The sequence below is a fragment of the Mauremys reevesii genome, linkage group 12 (genome assembly GCF_016161935.1).
Source record: "Mauremys reevesii isolate NIE-2019 linkage group 12, ASM1616193v1, whole genome shotgun sequence".
Classification (NCBI taxonomy): Eukaryota; Metazoa; Chordata; order Testudines; family Geoemydidae; genus Mauremys; species Mauremys reevesii.
The window spans coordinates 42,625,647-42,640,256 of record NC_052634.1 but is presented as its reverse complement, the minus strand read 5'-3'; the positions used below and the strand labels follow the sequence as shown (position 1 = coordinate 42,640,256).

Below are 14,610 nucleotides of genomic sequence, written 5' to 3'. Positions count from 1 at the left end.
GTTCCATCTATTGGTAAAGCCAATTCTGGCAAGGTGGCTGTTTTTTCCCCCATTATGGCAATGCTAGGATACTAAACATGTTGTAAATAACATAACTGACTATTGAGACAGTTACTCACTGAAATATGTTTGAATGGATCAGAGGAGAATGTGATGGGAGAATCTCTTGTCCTGATTCTAAATAATTAGATGTAATCTGCTCTGGAATTTCAGTTTACACGTTCATTGTCATGTATTTTATCTCTCTGTGATCTGGGTTTCTATCTTTCTTGATGGCTGTGTGGTCACACAATTAGATATTAGTTCAGCTCAGATTTATTGGAGAATTTAAGACAAATTACCATTTGCTAAAGTCATCATTTCTCACTTCAGCTTTGCTTTTTTCCCATCCTTCCATGATGATATGGAGAAATTTCAAGTGCAGTTCTGTCAATAGGAGAGAACTCTCCAATTTACTGGCCATGCTAACAAAGACACCGCAGTAATTTAAAATCTCCACTTGGAAATGGTGAACAGCAGCAGACCCCCGACTAACTGAAGGAAGTGCATATGAGCACAGTGTAGTTCAATTGTTTAAATCAATATGGTCTCAGATGGCTATGTTGGCAGGCGAAGGCCTTCTGCTGATGTAGCGCTGTCTACGCAGGGGATTAGAGATGTGTAACTACGTTGCTCAGCTGTGTCTGTTTTTCGCACCCCTGAGCAATAATTATACCGATAAATGTCTTTAGTGTAGACCAGACAGTTTTCTCTTGTGTTTTCTGCATTTGTATCACTTCTCCCCTACTTCCTACTACTTTGAAAGATTTAAAGTGTGAAAAGAGAGGTATTTTTCCTCATGATGCTAACATTCCCACATAGGAGACCCCTTCCACCAACACGCATGGCAGAGGAACCAGAGATATATGAACTCACAGAAGTGTTGGGACAAACTACAACTTGAGCCAAGGTTCAGTTGTTGGCAATGGGGATTAAAAGAAAACTAACAAATGTGACCAGAATTTGTGATCTTTGAATATATTAGTGTTACTAGTGAAAATGAAATCATAGGTGATGTTATTGGTTAAAGAGTAAGAGACTAATTGTTTGATAATCTGAATAATTTTGGAAAACTGAAAATTGTCTTGTTTTTTTTCTTTTTTTAGTTCAGGAAATGATGGTTAATCTTCAAAAGTTAATTTGATTTAATTTACCCCCTGTAGTGTAAGGAGTTCTGGTAGAAAACCTCACTCCAAAGGTTGAGGTGGGAGAATAGGTGTTAGAAAGAGTGTATAAGAGAATATTGGGTCTGTATAGATTTTATTTTTTTGTATTTCAAATAGAACTTATTTTGCTTAGCTTCAAAGTCAATTTCTATTAAAAGGAAAACTATTCAAGGAGACAAGTTGTATAAGTTTTTACCCACTTACACTGTAAGCGTCACTGACTTCCCCACTTCTCTAATTTGCAAAGGAAAGGCCTGACATCTGTTACAGGATGTGTCCAGCAGGTAGGAAAGCTGCAGTTGTCAACCATCAATGCCAAGGAAAAGGCTGAAGTCCATTGCCTTTCATATCTAAAAGCCATCTAGAGGCTGGTCTACACTGAAAAGCTGTGTTGACATGGCCACATCTCTCAGGGGTGTGAAAAATCCACTCCACTGAGAGAAGTAGTTAATGTGACCAAAGCCCCAGTGTAGACAGTGTTATGTTGTCAGAAGAATATTTCCAGTGTTTGAAGGGTAGACATACCCTTAGACAGATTGATACCCTCTGGGAAGCGAGTCATGACATCAATTCCAATTTTGACCCATCTCTCTATGTGAGAAATCTGCTAGTATGGAGGGCTGAGCCAGCTGTGCGATCACCTGGTTCAATTGAGGGAAAAGTTCTTAGTACCCATCAGTCCAAAGACTGAGAGAAATGTTGAGTTCCAACCATTGTCATTTTAGTATTTGATTGTTCCTTTCTCTATTTTTTGTGTTGGCCTTTCTGTTCTATCAGAGTGTGACTGTGTAGCTCAGTGCATGTGTGATAAATGCTCTTTGGTGCCAATTGGCAGAGAGGTCAAAGTAATTCACAAGAAACTCCTGCCTCAGACCTGACAAACTCATCACACCTAATGCACTGATTTTTATGATATTTATCCAGGAAGCATAGCAGTGAGATCTCTACTGAAAGCTTGTAAATTATTGTTACTCCTGATCACTGCAAGAGGTGTGTATGAGTCCTATTGAAGGAGTCATGTAAGTATATGGAAAATTATGCCCATATGGTATTGTCATGAAAGTGAGTCACCCCAATCAAAGGTCTTGTTGGGAATGGCCCATTCAAGTGGGAGGGAATTGTCACCCGTCCCTTGCTAGCCAGTTATGCGGTGTGTTGTTGCATTGTCAACCTTTGCACCAGCCCAGAAAAGCCAATGGAAAACTATCAAAGACAAATTATAGACATCGAAACCCTGTGGAAGTGTAAATGACAATATGACAATGAGGAAATGATCCTTTCTGTGAATATACACAAAAGACTGATTCATTTTATAACAGGGTGGAGAGAAACACTCTGGTTCTATTCACCAAGGAGATCACTAATGACCAATGGTGCTTCAAGAAAGGCAGGGCCCTGGCTCCTAGGGACTAGCAGTCACTGCAATAGACTGTCACCTCACACTTCAATCTACTTAGGTAGGAAAGGTAACTATTAAAAAGTGTAGGTTGCATTTTGTGATTTTGTTTTGTTGGTAAGAGTTGGTTTCCATCATTCACATTTGTTTGTTTAAATCTCTGTCCCTCGTTAAAGAAATTTCCCTCTGTTCAATAACTGTGCTCAAGTGCTATGTGTGATCCAGTAGCAGTGGGCTACAGTAAAACTGGTAACCTGGGATGTACCATTGCTTCAGGCAGAGAGGATCTGGGATTTTTCTGAGCCCTGGTCTACTCTAGGGGAGGGAATCAATCTAAGTTACGCAACTTCAGCTACATGAATAACGTAGCTGAAGTTGATGTACTTAGATCGACTTACCATGGTGTCTTTGTCGCGGTGAGTCGACTGCTGCAGCTCCCCCGTAGACTCTTCCTGCACCTCTCACTGAGCTGGAGTACAGTGGTCGACAGAAGAGTACTCGAGGATCGATTTATTGCATCTACACTAGACGTGATAGATCGACACCCCCCCCCCCTGCTGGATCGATCGCTGCCCGCCAATTCGGCAGATAGTATAGACATACCCCGAGTATCTGGTGATTGGAGCTGGACCCCAGAGGGGGGACACTCAGGGGTTAAGGTGTCTTTGTTGTCAACTGTCAAGGTTGCTGTCGCTCAGAGGAGGGTGCTTGACTGCCTGACAGGGTGGTGAGTTTGGTCACTAACATCCAGCTGCCAAATGCAAAAGTCCCTCTTCCTCGTTGCAGGTGGCCACAAGGAGACTCACGGCCCTCAGCACCCTGAGAAGGGTCACAATGTGCGTCTATGTTGATCCACACAGGGAAAGCTCCCTATAGCATAAAACTTTGCCCTATGAAATCATGGAACATGTACTCTTCGCTCTGTGAAAGCACATAAAGAATCCAAGCGCTGGAGGGTAGGGTTTGGGTCCAGAGTGACCTAGACACATTGGAGAATTGGGCCAAAAGAAATCTGATGAGGTTCAACAAGGACAAGTGGAGATTCCTACTCTCTAGGATGGAAGAGTCCTATGCACCGCTTCAGGCTGGGGACAGACTGGCTAAGTGGCAGTTCTGCAGAAAAGGAGCTGGGGATTACAGTGGACAAGAAGCTGGATATGAGTCAATAATGTGCCCTTGTTGCCAGGAAGGTTAACAGCATATTGGGCAGCATTAGTAGGAATGTTGCCAGCAGATCAAAGGAAGTGATTATTCCCTTCTATTTGGCACTGATGTGGCCACATCTGGAGTACTGCATCCAGTACCCCCCCGCGCCCCCACGCTACAGAAAGGATGTGGACAAATTGGAGAGTGTTCAGCGGAGGACAACAAAAATTATTAGGAGACCTAGGCATATGATTTATGAAGAGAGGGTGAGGGAACTGGAGTTATTTAGTCTGCAGAAGAGAAGAGTGAGGTGGGGATTTGAGAGCAGCCTTCAACTACCTGAAGGGTGGTCCAAAGAGGATGGAGCTCGGCTGTTCTCAGTGGTGGCAGATGACAGAACAAGGAGCAATGGTCTCAAGTTGTAGTGGGGGAGGTCTAGGTTGGATATTAGGAAAAACTTTTTCACTAGGAGGGTGGTGAAGTACTGGAATGGGTTCCCTAGGGAGGTGGTACAATCTCCATCCTTAGAGGTTTGTAAGGCCCGGCTTGACAGAGCCCTGACTGGGATGATTTAGTTGGGGATTGGTCCTGCTTTGAGTAGGGGCTTGGACTAGATACCTCCTGAGGTTTCTTTCAACCCTAATCTTCTCTGATTCTAAGTAGCTGCAAGTGTCTCTTTGTGTTCACATCTGTAAAGACGCCAGGAATGGGCAACGGGATGGATCACTTCATGATTACGTGTTCTGTTAATTCCCGCTAAAGCATCTGGCTTTGACCACTCTTGGGAGCTAGGACACTTGGCAGGATGGACCATTGGTCTGACTCAGTATGGTTGTTCTTATGTTTTATGTACAGAAATGAGGCTCTTACAAAGCCGAAATGGGGGGGAGGGGCTCTAAATTTATATCAGAGTTAGAGAGAAATATGTTCAAACACAGTGAGACTCGATGTACGAAAGAAATAACACGTGATCCCCATCTCCTTCCCCAAAGCCTTAGGTGGGGATTAGCTGCCAACTGCTGCGGCTGCTGCTCTGAGGGGAGCGGTATAAGTTGTCTGCCTGTGGGTGCGGCCCACCAGCTGGTTCTCCTGGGGCAGACGGTGAGTTGCTGGGCAGGAATGGTGCATCAGCTGGAGTATGAAATATGAACAGGGATCTAAAGTCTCTACACTGGCCTCCAGTGGGGATTGAGGATGCTGAGGCAGTGGAATTTCAGCATCAGAGTCATCAAGATTCAAAGCCGCTTGGGGGTGGAGAGGAGGGGGATGACTCCACTGGATTTTTAGTGCATCCCCCTAACTACTCGCCCATGACAACCTGGCTTTGTCATTGCTCTGTGGTTCTCCTGTTGCTCATTCCCAGCTTCTGGAAAGCAATGGCTGGGGACACCATCCCTGCCCATCCTGGCTAATAGCCATCGATGAACCTATCCTCTGTGCACTTCTCTAGTTCTTTTTTGAACTCTGTTCTAGTCTTGGCTTTCACAACATCTTCTGCTAAAGAGTTCCCCAGGTTAACTGTGCGTTGTGCGAAGAAATACTTCGTTTCAAACCTGTAGCCTATTCATTTCATTTGGTGACTCCTCCTAGTTATTGTGTTATGAGAAGGAGTAAATAACACTCCCTTCCTTGGTCCTTTGAAAGATGATATGTGAGCCCCCACCTCCCTGCCCCACCTCTCATGTCCAGGGAACAACAGGGATATAACAACACGGCAAACAACAAGGTTCAAAGTCAATGCACCTGGGAGAAGTATCTGCTGTTTCATTCCTTACATTCCTGTCCCACTGCATGGCCATTTCCTTTCCCTCCTTTCTGTTAAAAGCTTTTGTGTTTTGCACAGAAACATTATTTCCACAGGAGCCACCCAGGAGTGGGGGCTGCATTCCTGTGCCAAACAGTCACTAGAAGGAGGCAGACAAAGGCCTATAAGATGAGGTGTCCATCGCTGTCAAAATATCATCTCCCTCCTTCAGCTCACTGGCAGCCTGAATTTCTTCCTTATCCTACCAGAGTCTTGTCTGGACTCAGCACTATCCAGCCCCTCTGTATGTAGTGGGCAAAAACCACAAACCTTGTCTTTAAAACAAGCCATCCCCTTCCTTCTTAGGGAAGAGTTTTCTATGATTGAAGTTGAGCTTCAGTTCCCCTCTCCTAGGGGCAGGTTGGGTGTGGGGCCAGCTCCCAATGAGATCTGTTTTCACCTTTACCCCCTAACTCTGCTCCCAGCGGTCAGGTGGCTTCCAGCCCATCCACCCTGCTTACTAGCTCCATAGTCACGTGTAACCCCCTTTGCCAGCACACGTAGCCTGCAGGAAAGCTGCTCCCACCAGCTGTGTTGGTGGTATAGTGGGGAGCATAGCTGTCTTCCAAACAGTTGACCTGGCTTCAATTCCCAGCCAATGCAATAATGGCTTTTCTCTTTTGTTGGTTCCTTGTCTGGAAGTGGTTTAATTTCAGTCACATTGTGTTACAATCACATTATCAATAGAATGAGACAATAAATGTGTCAAAGCCCAGCAGGTCACACAGGAGGGAGGACTACAAGGGGCTGGAATGTGTCATCTGAGAAGACAGAACACTTGGAAACCTGCATCTCCCATCCCCTGGCTTCCGTGTGATGATTCCAGCTGCGTGAGCTATTTGTACCCTGTTCCTGCATGATGGGGAAATAAAGTTTTGAGTCAGTTTTTGCTCCTACAGATTCCTTTGCTGTTACAATTATATTGATATGAACAAAAGGGAAGCAAAAAAACAACAAAAAACCCACCCAACTTGCAATACAGTTAGGGAAAGAGAAGATTGGGGTAAACCAAACATTTCAAAATAAAGATTAATACTAAAATGGGAGCCAGGGGAGAGAGATCAGGTATGTGGAGATCCCCTTGATATTTGAAACCTACAACTACCCAGCTTTCTGAACACCTGTGAGGAGCAAGATGGAGTTGGGACATCTTCAATCATTGATTGTCTCTCTGTGTTCTCTGTCTCTTTCTTCTCCCCCCATTATTCTTCTCCAGTGTCTCTGCCTTTCTCCTCTTGCTCCCTGTCCCCCTGCCCTTTCCCAGGAACTCACAGTCTACAGCATTCAGGAAAAGCCAGAGTTTCATAGATTCATAGACTCTAGGACGGGAAGGGACCTCGAGAGGTCACCGAGTCCAGTCCCCTTCCCACATGGCAGGACCAAATACTGTCTAGACCATCCCTGATAGATATTTAAATATTTTACTGGCTGCAGCCACAAAGCGAGAAAAATTACACTTCTGGTTCAGAGGCAGTGCACACACATAAGAATCAATGGGCTTTTAATTCCTTAGGTTCTGCCACCATATGCTGCTTCCATTTCATTTCAATCTTTTCCCAAGATTTCTCATTGTGCACAGCAACATTACACCCTTGGGAGAGAGTGGACCAGAGACTGAATTAATTTATCCTACAAAAACCAAACAAATAGAAATGTAGATCAGAAATGTACTCTCTAGCTTCCTCCAGCCCAGGGGTCAGCAACCTTTCAGAAGCGGTGTGCCAAGTCTTCATTTATTCACTCTAATTTAAGGTTTCGGGTGCCGGTAATACATTTTAATGTTTTTTAGAAGGTCTCTCTCTACAAGTCTATATATTTTATAACTAAACTAGTGTATTATAAAATAAACAAGGTTTTCAAAATGTTTAAGAAGCTTCATTTAAAATTAAATTAAAATGTTGATCTTCTGCCGCTGGCCTGCTCAGCCTGCTGCTGGTCTGGACGAGGAGGGTTCATTCAGAAAGTCATCGTGTTTGGATGTAAAGGTGTGAAATGATGGGGAAATTGGCCCCTCTTTCAAGTTTAAATGTTGTAACTTCTACATCTAGACCGGGGTGGCCAACCTGAGTCTGAGAAGGAGCCAGAATTTCCCAATGTAACTGCCAAACGTGCACCTTTGTATGCAACTACTGAGTCAATTGTGAACCTTCCCATCATTATCATTATCCCTTTGAAATGATGGTGATGGACACTTGGCTCGATATCCCAGTGTGTCCTGGACGTCTACAGGCTGCATTAGCCAATCAAAACATTTGGCATTTGCAGATGGGCACGTCTGTATTGTGCCTGAGTCTTGTACAGCTATGAAAGGCTGGGAGATGCCGATATTTTCCCGTCTTTTTAACCAGCACTAATACCCGGCCAGGCTAGGGCTGGGCAGAGAGAGAGAGAGCAGCAGATTTCCCCTATTGTGGCTGGCTTGCTTTTTCTTGACTAGCTTCACCTCTGCACCAAGTGGCACTTTTCCTGTGTGAGTCTGGCTAGCTCAGTTGGCAGAGCATCAGACTTTTAATCTGAGGGTCCAGGGTTCAAGTCTCTGGTCAGATGATAAACTTCTTACTATGATTGTAAAAATCTGACTTTCTGGAGTCTTCTTTGGTGTTACTCTTTCTCTTCAGGATTTTCCTTTCCTAAGAAGGGCCTTTGTGTGGGGGGGATTGAAGGAGTAACTCATTGACATCCCCTCTGTCCTTGCAGCCTGGAGGAATAAAATCCTCTGGGCATAGAGCATGTTCCTCCCCTGCACATACAAACACAGAGAATATCCCTAAGGAATTAGAATCACCTGCTGCCTTTCCCTGTCCTGCTGGATCCCCAAATGAGGATGCTCTTCAGCCCAAACCCATGTCCCCTCTTTTCCCAGTGCCCCTCAGACCCAACCCTCCGTCCCTCCTGTGTTCACTGCTCCTCACTCCCAACCAGAGCCTGCTCCTCTTCACCCTTCTTCTCTGTCCCAACCCACAGGCCCCCCTCCTATTCCCAGTGCCCCTCAATCCCAACCCACAGGCCCCTCCTATTCCCAGTGCCCCTCAATCCCAACCCACAGCCCCCTCCTATTCCCAGTGCCCCTCAATCCCAACCCACAGCCCCCTCCTAGTCCCAGTGCCCCTCAATCCCAACCCACAGGCCCCCCTCCTCACGCTGCTCCTCAATCCCAACCCACAGGCCCCTCCTTCCCTCCAGCAGCAGGTGCTTCAGACCCCCTCAGGAAGATTTTTTGCAAGGTTTCGTGTATGAGTCTGCATGTGGATTTTACAGTACGTTGGAAATAGGTTGGGTTGCTTGCCGAAATGATCACTGGTGGCTGGTGTTGGATTCCCAATCTCCTTGTTATTGGGGCAGGAGAAATAAAGGGTCGTTATCCTTGTTGTGTGAATCAAGGACTCAACCCTGGGTGTAAACTAAATGAGCTGCCCACAGATTCTGGCAGCCACAATGAGCATTTGGTGCGAGAGCCCAGACCTGCCCCTGTCCCACAGGGAGGAGGTCATCCATGAGGGGCTTGGACCACTGACCTATCAGCTCTTAACTCCCAAACTTTCAGTAACTCTATTATCAGTGCCAGTGAGTGTAATTTAAACCATAAGAAAAGCGACACTGGGCTAGACCATAGGTCCATCTAGCTCTGTATTTTATCTTCTGACAGTAGCTAATACCAGGTGCTCTAAAAGCATCTCAACAAGGCACCACTGGGAGTTGAACCCAGGATCTCCTGTTTACAAAACAGGTATTTTAACCAGCTAAGCCATGGTGCCTGCCTGTGACTAAGGTACAGTGTCTGCTCACACCTGACTCCCTGCATCTCCATCTAGGCCTGACAAACTTTGCTTGTGTTTGGGAAAGCAGAGGAGCAGGTGACATTTTCCTTGCAAGCTGTCTCTGTGTGTGAATCTTTGGCCAGGTCTGCACTACAAAGTTATTTCAGCAGAATTATATTGCTCAGGTGTTTGAAAAACACACTATACTCCCTCGGTCAGCAACTTGTGGCTGGTGCACACACTGCAATGCCACGTCTGGTGAGAAAACTGCCCTGTTTTGGTGACAAAATAAAACCACTTTGATGAGAAGCCTAGAGCTTTTTCCAGCAAACTTAAAGTGGCAGAGTGTCAGTGTAGACGCTGCTGTTCATTATATCACCATAACTGGCCTCCTCCAGTATCCCACAATGCCTGCTGTGAACTCGCCTGCCCTGCATTCCTGCTACAGAGCCATGGGCCCCTCCCCTTTCATCGCTCTGGGAAGTTCTGACAGCTGAGCCTGCTGCTCTGCTCCGGCAGCCAGGAGCAAATCACTGCCGTGGATGCTGCTCTCTCCCGCCCTGCGAACACAGAGCAGGGTGGCGGGAACTTCCTTACATGGGGGGGCACCGGCATCCGAACTGTGACACACCCAGGACACCCCTTCCCTCGAGGAGGCTCTTACCTTCTAAACAGGGACGTCTGTTTTCTAGTAAAATCACTAAAAGGGAAGGAGAAAACTCAAAAGAGGTTCCTCCTGGCGCTCACGTCCGTGAACCCAAATACTGTCTCAGTCCTCAAATAGAGACCTGGAGAAGGAGACTTGCTGAAGCAAAGCCACAGGGGTCCCTGAGGTTTCCCTGGCCCCTCGCCCCTGTCCTGCCTGGCTGATGTCAGCATCTCTCTGTGAGGTCACCACCTCCCCACCACCTTTGACCAATAGTCTGAGGTCCTGCAAAAGGCCTTTGTGATGTCACTGCCTGTCACGGACTCACAGATCGTGCCCACTCTTGGCCCCGTGCGGTCCATGGGGGGTGCCCCTTTCAGTGCGACAGCCCTTGGCGGGGGTCCACTCTCTCTCGGGGTCAGGCCCCCCACCTCCTGGAGCCGCACCTCTCTGAGCCTTAGCACGTCTGTCTTTCGCCGTGGGCCCCCTCAGGGAGTCCACGCGCTCTGGACCCCCTGGGCCTCCTCACCCCCGAAGGGGTTGATGCCCCCTGTTCTCTAGACCGGAGCGACTCTCAGCCAGCATAAAACAGGAGGGTTTATTGAGAGTTGAACACAGCACAGGAAACTCTCAGGGCCTCAGGCCTGGCCTCCCTCAGCCCAGCACATCCCAGTCCCCCTGCAGCCAGGTGGGCTCTGCCTGCTTCCCCTCGCCAGCCCAGAGCCCCCCGCTTCCCAGCTGGGCCTCTGATATCCCCGGCCCCAGGCCCCGCCTCTGTCCATTGTCTTTTCTCCAGGTAAACAGGGTTGCCTGGGCCTCCTCCCCTCTCTGCCCTCCTCTGGCCGGAACAGGTTGGTCACGGGGTCCTCTCTCTGCAGCCCATTGTCCTCTCACTGGCCAGAACTGGCTGTGACTCCTGAGCTGGGTCTCCAGGTCACCAGGTCACCAGTCGCTGGGGTCTCCATCCTCCAGGCCATCATCCGGGGTCCCAAGTCCCTCTCCGATCCTCTGTAACAACAAACTCCCTCTCCCCTCACCTCGTTAAACCAGTAACACCCGGGGACACTGAGTCCCGCTCCCTGTGCATGCGAACCACTGGAAAACACAGAAAACCCTAAGAAAATCCCCCACTTCGTCACAGAGCCCAGCACCTCTCCTCCTCTGGGCACCTAGAGCAGAGGCGGCTGGTGCTGACGGCTCCAAGGGAAGGCTTAAAAGCCACAGAACAACCGAGGGCAGGGCAAGAGGAGGGCAGGACCATGCCTATGTGTGGCCTTCAGACAGACACAAAAACACCCAGCCAGGCTGCTCCCTGCCATGCCAAACCCCACTGAAGGCCACCCGCAGACCAGCATGTGGGGAGGCTGCTGATGCTCTGTGGCCAACATCAGAAGATGGTAGGAAAGCAGGGCCAGCCCCCCTGGTGGGGCCTCTTACTGTTCCCACTCTCCATGCTCACTTTGGCAGTGGGGCAGGAGATTTTTCCGCAGCTGGCGAGAAGCAGAGAAACACCCAGGCTCCATGTAGCAAACCCCCTCAAGCACAGGGACAGGTGCACATTTGGAAGAGGGAAACTGCTCCACACACTAGCCTGGGCAGCTGCCCATTTTCTCTGGCAAGTCAGGAAGGGCAAAGGCGAGACTGGAAGCACCTGGGGCTCATGCCCCAGCCTTTGTGACACCCAACCCCCAACTCCTTCCCGGGGCTCTAGCTGAAGCCAGAGCATTGGCCTGAGCGGCCAAGAAGAGATTCCAGCCCTGAAGGGAGCAGGACTTTCAGCCCAAAGGTAAAACTGCACAAGCACAACCACAAAGGGACTTGAACCCTCAATCGCCTGATCCGAAGTCAGACGCCTTATCCATTAGGCCACGTGGTCATACAGAAAAAAAAGCCCTCCAGGCACTTCTTTGGAGAAGGCAGACACTGACGCATCCGACGAAGGGGGGATTCACCCACGAAAGCTCATGCTCCAATACGTCTGTTAGTCTATAAGGTGCCACACGACTCTTTGCTGCTTTTGCAGACACTGTGTTTCTCAGGTCAGCTACTGAGGGGGGCTGAGACTCTCTGGGCACAAGAAGTGGAGTTCCCAGTGAGATGTGAGACTTAATTCTTTGGAGCCAGGTGCAGGATTTTGGCAGGGAGGCTCAGGCATGGGGGATTGGGGTGCAGCGGACGGACCGGCTGTCTAGGTGCGGAGATTTAGTCTCACTGAGGAGGAGGAGGAGGAGGAATCCTGCTGACAGGCAGTGGCCAGGGCCGGTGCAACCACTAGGCGAACTAGTCGGCTGCCCAGGGTGCCAAGTGGTTGGGGGCACCAAAAAGCACACTCAGGGGGGGCGGGGAGTGGAGGTGAGCTGGGGCAGGGGCTGGGAGGTGCGGGGAGGGCTGCCCACAGCAAGTAACGGGGGCGGGGCCTGCAGGGGAACCGCTCCCTGTCCCAGCTCACCTCTGCTCCGTCTTCTCCCCTGAGCACGCCGCCCCCGCTCTGATTCTCCTCCCCTCCCAGGCTTGCTGCACTAAACAGCTGATTGGCACCACAAGCCTGGGAGGCAGGAGAAGTGGAGCGGCGCCGGCGTGCTCAGGGGAGAAGGCGGAGCGGAGATGAGCTGGGGTGGGGAGCTGCTGCGGGGGGGCTGCCCGGCTCTTCCTCATGACCCCCGCCCCTGCACTCACTGCATGGTAAGTGGAGTGACCCAGTCCCAGCCTGGTCCACTCCCTTGGCTCCTAGCCACGCCACCAGCAAGTGCTGTGGGGCGGTTCCCCCCCCCCCAAGTTTGGGAGCCAGGGGAGCAGAGCTGGGTGGGGCCCCAGGGTTCCATGGGGGGGTAGCAGATGGGGGCTGGCCCCAGGCCATCGTGGGACCAGGGGGGCTGGCTAATTCCTGCGGGAAGTGGAGTGACCCGGCCCCAGCCTGCTCTGCTCCCCTGGCTCCCAGGCTTGTGTTGGTGTTGGCTGGATTTGTGCGGGTGTTTGTGTATATTAGCAATTGTGTGTATGTGTCTGGATTCATGCATGTGTTCGTGTATATTTGCAATTGTGTGCATGTGTATGCTCTGCTGCCTTCTGCCGGCGCGACAACCGTTTCTCCGTATGTCACAGCCCCCATACCGTCGACCCCGATGGTGATTTCCCCATCTTACAAGTGCTGGCTGGCCTGACCCTTCTCCCCTTTGCGGAGTGTGGCGGGGGCTGCAGCTCACCCCCTGTGGGGCAGGAGGGCCAAGGTGCGGGGTGCTGGGCTCCAATGCACCTGGAGAGCAGCTCAGGTGAGGCAGGGCAGGGTGTGTGGTGTCCATTCTGCATTGTCTGGTGCTGGGCCATTGCACAATCCCCAGCCATGCCGCACAGCGCGCCCCGAGAGGGGGCAGGGGGCCAAGCAGATGATCCAGCATGAGGGGATCATTCTCATTGGTAGCCGTCCAGTGGCAGTGAGTTCCACAGGCCTTGGCACATGCTGTGTGGGGCAGGAGGTCCTTGTATTTGGAGCAGTGGGAGTGAACTGCGTGCAGTTGTGTCTCTGAGCATGATTGTGAATATTATGGTGTGTGGGGAGGTGATTGTGAGTGTGGCTCATGGATGGAGGAGTTTGGGGGGCTGTGGGGGTCCCTGAAGAACTAGCTCAGCATGTGAATGAGGGACTGGGATGTATGTGGGGGCCGGACTGTGGGTTGGGGTGTCCAGGAGAACCCAAGGGAAGGGACTAGGGGGATTAGGGATAGAAGAGTGTGGGGATACCAAGGTGCATTGTGGGAATGTGGGATTTAGAGAGCCCAGAGTGGATGGGTGGGGGCGGGTTGGAGGACCCCACAGTAGCTGAAAAGGGGAACCCAGCAGGTTTGGGGGCAGCAGAGATTGGAGATGAGGAACCTCACACCCTGGGGAGGGACTGGGGCAGTGGGGGGAGGGGAGAGGGGGGCCCAGCAATGGAGAAATGGGTTGGAATCAATTAGGGGCAGGGAAGTGAGGAGGGGGAGGGGCTGGAGGAAGGGGATGGGGTGCTGAGGACAGGGGAGGAGGAGGACAAGGTCATCGGGGTGGGGCGAGAGGAGGAGGTCGGCGTCGGGGCACTGAGGATGGGGAGGAGGAGGAGGAGGAGGGCAGCGAAGAGAAAGGCCAGGCAGAGTGTACAGGATGGGGAGGGGACGCTGGGGCTGAGGATCCCCACAGATGGGGTGGGGCTGGCGAGAGGGTCACAACAAAGGGGAGACACGGGGGCAGGTTGGGGGCTTGAAGGGGCTGTCGGGGCCCTACAGAGAGGGGAGGAGGGTAGGAGTGCTGAGGATGGGGATGGGGGAGGAGGAGGAAGGGGGCAGGGTGCTGAGGACAGGGAGGAGGAGGTCAGGGTGCTGAGGACAGGGATGGGGGAGGAGGAGGAAGGGGTGGGGTGCTGAGGACGGGGAGGGGATGTCGGGGTGGGGCGGGAGGAGGCGGTCGGGGCACTGAGGGGAGGAGGTGGGGGGCGGGGTGCTGAGGACAGGGATGGGGAGGAGGAGGAAGGGGGCGGGGTGCTGAGGACAGGGATGGGGAGGAGGAGGCGGGGCGGGGTGCTGAGGACGGGGAGGGGGAGGAGGATGTCGGGGTGGGGCAGGAGGAGGAGGTCGGGCGCTGAGGGGAGGAGGCAGGGGTGGGGTGCTGAGGACGGGGAGGAGGAT

The 14,610-nt window shown here is 50.8% G+C and overlaps 1 protein-coding gene and 2 non-coding genes across 3 annotated transcripts in view; 1 reads left to right on the top strand and 2 right to left on the bottom strand.

Annotated features, from left to right (window-relative positions):
- LOC120375611 (zinc finger protein 850-like) overlaps positions 1-14,610 on the top strand; it is a gene marked incomplete at its 3' end in the record, with an annotated part of 610,246 nt that overhangs the window by 284,875 nt on the left and 310,761 nt on the right. The window lies entirely within an intron of this gene.
- Positions 9,233-9,306, bottom strand: TRNAT-UGU. Its single transcript has one exon. It is a non-coding gene; the product is annotated as a tRNA-Thr (tRNA).
- Positions 11,759-11,831, bottom strand: TRNAR-UCG. Its single transcript has one exon. It is a non-coding gene; the product is annotated as a tRNA-Arg (tRNA).